General features: G+C 45.7%; 1 long non-coding RNA gene across 1 annotated transcript; it reads right to left on the bottom strand.

Annotated features, from left to right (window-relative positions):
* Positions 1 to 1,848: 1,848 nt before the first annotated feature.
* Positions 1,849 to 3,698, bottom strand: LOC121745557. Its single transcript, XR_006038852.1, has 2 exons — positions 3,133 to 3,698; positions 1,849 to 3,048 (listed from the first exon to the last, which is right to left on the bottom strand). It is a non-coding gene; the product is annotated as an uncharacterized LOC121745557 (long non-coding RNA).
* Positions 3,699 to 6,973: the final 3,275 nt, after the last annotated feature.

Here is a 6,973-nt window from a genome sequence, read left to right on the forward strand (position 1 = left end):
CGGAGAGGAATAGGAGTCGACATGAGCAAATTCAGTTCAAACCGTACAATGTTGTTTGGCAGGTTCACATGTTCATCCACAACAACATGGCCAATGGTCACATCAAGCCGAAGCATTGGAAGGGAGTGAAACTCGGAATGAGCCCTCCGAATCACCCTGAGACAAGGGGGCCGAGACCGTTAGTTATGCCGGTTAAGTGGCACCCCCCGGAACGCACATGGATCAAGCTTAACACGGATGGGGCGTTCTTTGAGGCAACAAACAAGGGTGGCGGAGGGGGTCTTCTTCGGGACCACAATGGGAAGTTACTTGCAGCATTTGCAACCCCTCTCGTCGTTCAATCGGCTCTTGAGGCCGAGCTCATGGCCATACACTATGGGTTGGAGGTAGCGAAGGCGTTCAACCTACCCATATGGATTGAATCAGATGCGGAACAAGCTATTAAGTTGCTCAATGGCACGACTTGGGGCCAGGCACAAGTTCGCCGCGTCATGGCCATTTTGCATGGCTTCAAACGTAGACATATATTCCGGGCCACCTTCATTCATAGGGAGGGCAACAAAGCGGCTGATATGCTCGCCAAAATGGGAGTGGAACAAGATAATTTCCAACAAATGTCCCCACAAAATGTTCCAAGAAGGATTAGAGCCATCATCCGGATGGACGAAATGGGAGTCCCCAATCTTCGGGTGAGAGATGATGAACGAGAGTAGCACGAGGCCCGGAAAGTGGTCACCGATCTTGCTTAGTACCGGACGCCGTAGAGTATGTGGGTGTCGGTCCATCCTCGGATTGACCCCTATTTACTCTTGTGGTGTATTTGTAATAGGGTGTGGTGTAAATTGTTTTTGTCACTCTAGCTTTAGAAAGATTGGTCCTCTTGTAATCAATTGCTTGTAATGGCCTTTTGTTGATATATAGGGATGAGGGACCCACGAACCCTCCACCGTGAAGGTGTTTGATTAAAAAAAAAAAAGTTGTATCTTTTCTTTTCTGGGAGTGAGCATAATGAGCCCAATTGAGCCTAGTCTTTGCACTTCATGAAAACCTTTGTTGCAAGCTACCGGTGAAAGTTTGTGGTGAACCAAACACTCACGTATTTGAAATAATTATAATCGTTTTATTTTCATGGTTACCTTGGAGCCTACCCAAAGCAAGAACGATTCGAATATTTCTCTTGGAGTCTCAAATTCAGTTCCTATCAAAGTTAAAACTGTTATACCATCTCTAAATTTCCTCGCGTGAGACGCTCAAGGAAGCGCAAGACCGGCAAAAATCCTACGCCGATGAGCGTCGAACAGAATTGAAATTTAACATCGGGGAGAAGATCTTCTTGAAAGTATCCCCTTCCAAAGGAATAACCAGATTTGGACTCAAGGGAAAGCTGAAACCACGATTTATTGGACCCTATGAAATTCTGAAAGAAGTGTGCCCAGTAGCATATCGCTTGGCATTACCACCCAATTTTGGGAACGTACACAACGTATTCCACGTCTCCCAACTTCGAAGGTATGTGTTCTACCCAAAACATGTGATTTGCCACGAAGAAATCGTTCTAGAACCTGACCTGAGTTACGAAGAAAAGTCGGTAGAAATACTAGATCGGTGCAGCAACTTCGGAACAAGTCGATTACTACAATGAAAGTTTTGTGGAAAAACCACGGACAGGAAGAAGCAACATGGGAGCTAGAAAAGAAAATGAAGGAGAAATATCCTGAGCTTTTTGTCTAAATACTTCCTAAATTTCGGGACGAAATTTCTTTTAAGGAGGGTAGAATGTAACAACCCGAACTTTCGTACCTTATTATTATTATTAGCCTAAAGATAAAGAATAAGTGATCGTTGTAGTATTCAAAATCTGCCATTTTCATGTATAATAATTGATCTTGGAATTATAAATAATCGTTGCTTCATTCTCGAACGAATATTTCAAGTAAAAAAAAGTAACATCGAATCCTTATCTATTACAATTATAGGAAAGTTCACGCAGCCCGTTCAACGGTCGTGCTTGCACTCCAAGAAAGTCTGGTACATCATCAGGGAAGACTATGGATGTAATTTGTTTTCCTACACCAAAGCCACAAGCTTAAACTGGGTTTTTCCTATACCAAATTAAATAAATAAGTAAATAAATATACAAATAATAAAATTTAATAAACAACTATAAAAAAAAGAAAGAAGAATAAAATAAATTAAAAATAAAAAGCATATCCTGAGAGAATCGAATGAGTGTTATCAGCAACATTTAATGCTGCATTTAATATGGGCAGGAAGAAATCATATCCCTGACAGAAAATATTTGAAAGATAAGCCCCACTTGCATAGAAAATATTTGAAAGATAAGCCCCACTTGCATAGAAAATATCCCCACTTGCATCTTTATATATATATATTATATATATATATATATAAATCTTTTTGTCACCCACCCTCATCACCATCACAAATCCTAAATTCACTGCACACACCACACACCAACCCAACGTAGGATAGAGGAGTCCAAGGAGAGGGATTTGCACACAATTGTAGGGTCAAGCACTGCAATCCACCAACCCTTTATTCCACATCAAAAAGGTGAATCCCGAACCCTTCTTTTCCTTTACATTTACGTACAAGCATATGCATATTTTTGAAGATAGAATCATGGCTGTAGAAATTTCATGACAATAGCAACTCTTAGAACAAGTAGCAGTTGAAGTTCCCAATATAATGAACACATTCCAGTAACACAGTAGTAATTTTCAAGACCTCCAACTCTACATAGCTACTGCCCAAATTCTCAACAAAATACTAAATAATGAAAGGGAGTAAAAGAACTTAGCTTTAAGGCCGAGGGGCTGCCTCGAGACCACCGGCGACGGCGAGACCACGAGGGCAGCCGCGGGGACCCCGACGGGCAGCGGAGGCGGCGGCGGCGCTGGTCTGCGAAGCAGACTGAGCAGCGTCTGCCTCGGTCGGATACGTCAGCGACGACACTGAGTCGCCGTGAAAGGACGGGAGGCAGCAGCAGCAAAGACCGGCGCCTGTGCATGTTTGGCGGCGGCGATGCTGCGAATTGCTGGTGAGAAAGGATGGCGAGAGGAAAAGAAGGAGAGAAATTTAATCTCATATTTTTGAATTTAGAGAGAGTACCGCAGGAGGAGAAAGACCGCCGGAGGAGGCGGTGGAGGACAGCGAGCACTGTGCAGGTGGTGTCAATTTGGATTGGGATTGTAGTTCGGGGCAACATAAATTTAGTCTTGAATTTAGGGGATTTTGATTTAAAGTTGAGAAGAAAGAGAGTGGAGGATACGATGGTAGTAAGGAGAAAGATTATGTAAATCATTGGGCCACCAACAATTAGATTGGGCTTCCGAATTGGGCCAAGTGTTTTTACTGTGATAAATTTGGGGCTGAATGAATTAATTAAGGAGTGGACTGATTTTATTTTATTCAAGAATTTGAATGGAACTTAATAAGTTGGACCACTCTTTAATTGTTTGGATCGAAAATGGGCTGCTCCAATTTAAGCGAATTTGAGCCTAGAGAAGAGAATAAATGGGATTATTTTCCTAAAGGAGTTTGGGCTGCAATATAAGTTTGCTTTATGCTATAATTCTAATTAAGTTCTTGGGCCATGAGTAATCAGGGGCATGCATTCTAATTCTAATTAAAAGATTAAGAATTTTCTCGAGTCTTATTAGTACGTTGTTTGCTTTCAAAAGGCTATCTCCGCGAGTTAAAGGTGGAGTCAGGAAAATTCAAGTTAAGGAAACTAAACGATCAAGGTGAGATTTCCTATACTAAAAATACAAATCGTATTTTATGAAAACACGAACACATGTTCGTGATTCTTAAAGATGTTGTCTTGCCATAAATGTTTTTGTATGATGTCTATCTGTTTGGCTAAGGCCAAAGGAATTATGAATGATGAAATAAGTCGAATTCGAGTCCCAGTGAGGGTGGTGTCCCCGCTCGGATTAGTGTACACAAGCTACCTCTGACATGTTGGGCAGAGCAGGTGACCGAGGATGGTGGCCACCTTCCCGGCACAAGGATACCTCTGACATGATGGGCAGAGAAGGTGACCGTGCGAGAACACCATCTTGACGGCATAATGTGATCAGATATGGCTAAGTACAAGAAAAAGGGACTGCAGTCCAATGTGAATATTTTAGTAAGCTCGGGCCTTTTCAATAAAACCCCGAGTGTTACTGTGATGATGGCTTGACAATATTTTCAAATGTATATTTGTATTTTTCGGCAATGTGTTCACTGAGTACTTTGTACTCAGCCCTGCATATATTTGTAAATGTGCAGGTTCAGCAGCGAAGTGGTGGAGGAAGTGCTATTGAGACAAGGCATTTAATTCAGTCAGATTTTGACTCTCGGAGGTTCATGTCTTCATACATGTAACCGCGTTCATTTGCTTTCGTTGTACATGTAACCGCGTTCAAAACTCTGATATTTTAAATTTTTTACAAACAATTACTCAAGTTTTCATGATCGAGTATCTTTCTTCTATGTGTCAGCACTTAATTAGTCATGTCTCGCAATCAATGGTTTCGAGCTATGGTCGAGTTGTGTTGTTTTCCCCTTTCTTCCCCGCTTCTTAGTTCCCCCCTAGTCGCGATCAACCGTGTTCCTATCCTTAGAAAATGTGGTCGTGACATTTAAACACTAGCCCCAAAGCCCTAGAGAATTTCTCCGGGTTGGGGCAGGTAAACGGCTCCATTATTGCAAGAAAATGAACATTATAAGACTTGATTAATCTTTTTAAAACGTTTTGGGTTGATGCGTTCGCAATACTCCTAACGTTCCAAAACATTTAGTTAATAGACATAATTAACAATGAGGTTCCGTACCCGGCGGGTGTGAAGGCCCCCATTGGAATTCGATCATTTGTTGGTCATGCCATTCGTGATCCGTCTCGGACTCGAAGGTTAGCCGCGACTTGTTGGCCATGGCACGATCAATTTGGATTGGGGTGCCAAGGAGTTTGCCGATGGCGAATAAGGCCGAATGATCATACAAATGAATTGGGAGGCCTATTAGGTTACACCAAATTGCCGCGATCGGGGACTCACAATATGCGTCAAATTCTGGGGACCATTTGAATACCCTCATCGGGTGGTGGTCAATGAACCATACGGGGGAACCCCTCGGGCCACCAAGAAGGCGAGCGTAATCCGCAATGTCCTCGCATTGGATAAGAATGTGTTTCGCATTAATGTATTTCCAATTAAAGCCACGAGTCAATTTGATGTTTTCAAGAGCCTTTTGTATTTGATGCCCCTTAGGTATGGAGTGAGAAAACTTTCCCACGATTGCGTGCCCGATGCTTTCGGCCAACTTTTGTGTCTCCGCCCCGGAAAAGTATATGGTCGGGATGCCGTATACTTGCGGGCCATTTGGGTCGGAAGCGCCTTTTAGCATATCGGCCATCGTGGTCGGCTTCCTGGCATGTTCCGAGTGTGAATCGTGTGTCTTGGGCTGTTTCGCGTGGTTCGGTCCCGTGCTAGGCCCCACCCCTGATCCGAGGTTTTGTTGGTTCGGCCAGTGCAAGTCCGGCGGTTTGTAATTGTTACCCGTCTCCGTCTCCCTTTCTTCAATTACCATTGGGATGGACGCTTCGATGCTCGGTACTCCATATCCTAGTCGGAGTGGCACGGAGCTACCCCACTTTGTTTTCGTCGCGGCCAACTCCTCCTTCCAAGGCAACGCTCCCATCTTAAATGTGTCCCGAATTTTGAGTGTTCTACCCTTCTCAAGGGGAGGGAATTCCTCAAGTGATGCGGTGAAGTTCATCTTAGGTGAGGGCCTCGGTGGCTCGAGCCTCGGCGCCTGACTGGCGCGTGCCGCGAAGGCCGAGCTACCATGCTCCAAAGGTCCGACGGAGAGTAGGGGTTGGGAGGCCATTACATCGAGGGTTTCCGCCGAGTTCGAGGTGGCAAGGTGGATGAGTTCGTGTGTTTTTGGCTGCATGATAGCCTCAACGGCTAGCACCTCTCTCGAGCCCACTTCGTGGTAAGGGACCATGCTACTTTCCAATGAGAGTTTTGTAGTTTTTACCAAATCCGGGAATGAGACAATCGTACTTTCCAAAGCGTCCTTTGCAGCACATGTGACTCCACTACTAGGATGGTAAGGGACAAATGAGCTTTTCAAAAGAGAGTTTGTACCATTATCCACTCTTGGCAAGTTGACTACACCAACCTTCATGGGGTGTTGCGTCTCACGTCAACCGTCAACAATCGGAGGGGGGCCGACCGAGGATAGGTCTCCACTTGGTTCACCAGCCGGCCGACCGTCGCCGGACCCTTGGCCGGTGGCCGGAAGTTCGCCGGACTTGGTGTCACCTTTTGTTTCCGCATTATGAATCGTAGGGGCACTCTTAGACTCATTGGGCATCCCTTGCTTGGCCATTCGATGGATCACCGGAAAGATGGGACCCTTGTGTTTAAAACTCTCGGATGGAGGGCACTCATCCGCACCGAAGGAAAGCTTCTTCCGTAGTTGGTTGTCCTCCGGGAGGGGCGAAGGCACAAATCTTTTCCGACCGGTGCCGTTGGAGGGAGGTGCGGAGGTACTCTTCCTATCCTCAATCTGACTCTTTTGAGTCATCTTCTTCATGGCTTATAGGTTGATAGCTTCGGGGTTGTGTCCTCACACGAGAGGAAGACCATATGTTGGTCCGGGATAGTCCTCGCCGCTTCGGGGTCCAGCGGATGAGGGGTAGTTTGTGGTGACGGATCCGGCATGGCCAGAGGGTGGGAGGGGGGTCGAGGCACGGAGGCGGTTCCGAGAGGGGCGCGAGCGTCGGAACCGGCAAGAGGCCGAGGAACGAATGAGGGAGACGGACCGGGAGGTGGGGGAAGCGGCCGTGAGGTGGTTCGGTGGTTGGCCGGTCGTGAGGCTATTCGATGGGTAGTGGTGGTCGAACGTGAGAAGATTCGGTGGGTGGTGATCGGCCGTGAGATGTTTAGGGGAGTGT

Source organism: Salvia splendens, chromosome 1 (assembly GCF_004379255.2).
Source record: "Salvia splendens isolate huo1 chromosome 1, SspV2, whole genome shotgun sequence".
NCBI classification, from domain to species: Eukaryota; Viridiplantae; Streptophyta; class Magnoliopsida; order Lamiales; family Lamiaceae; genus Salvia; species Salvia splendens.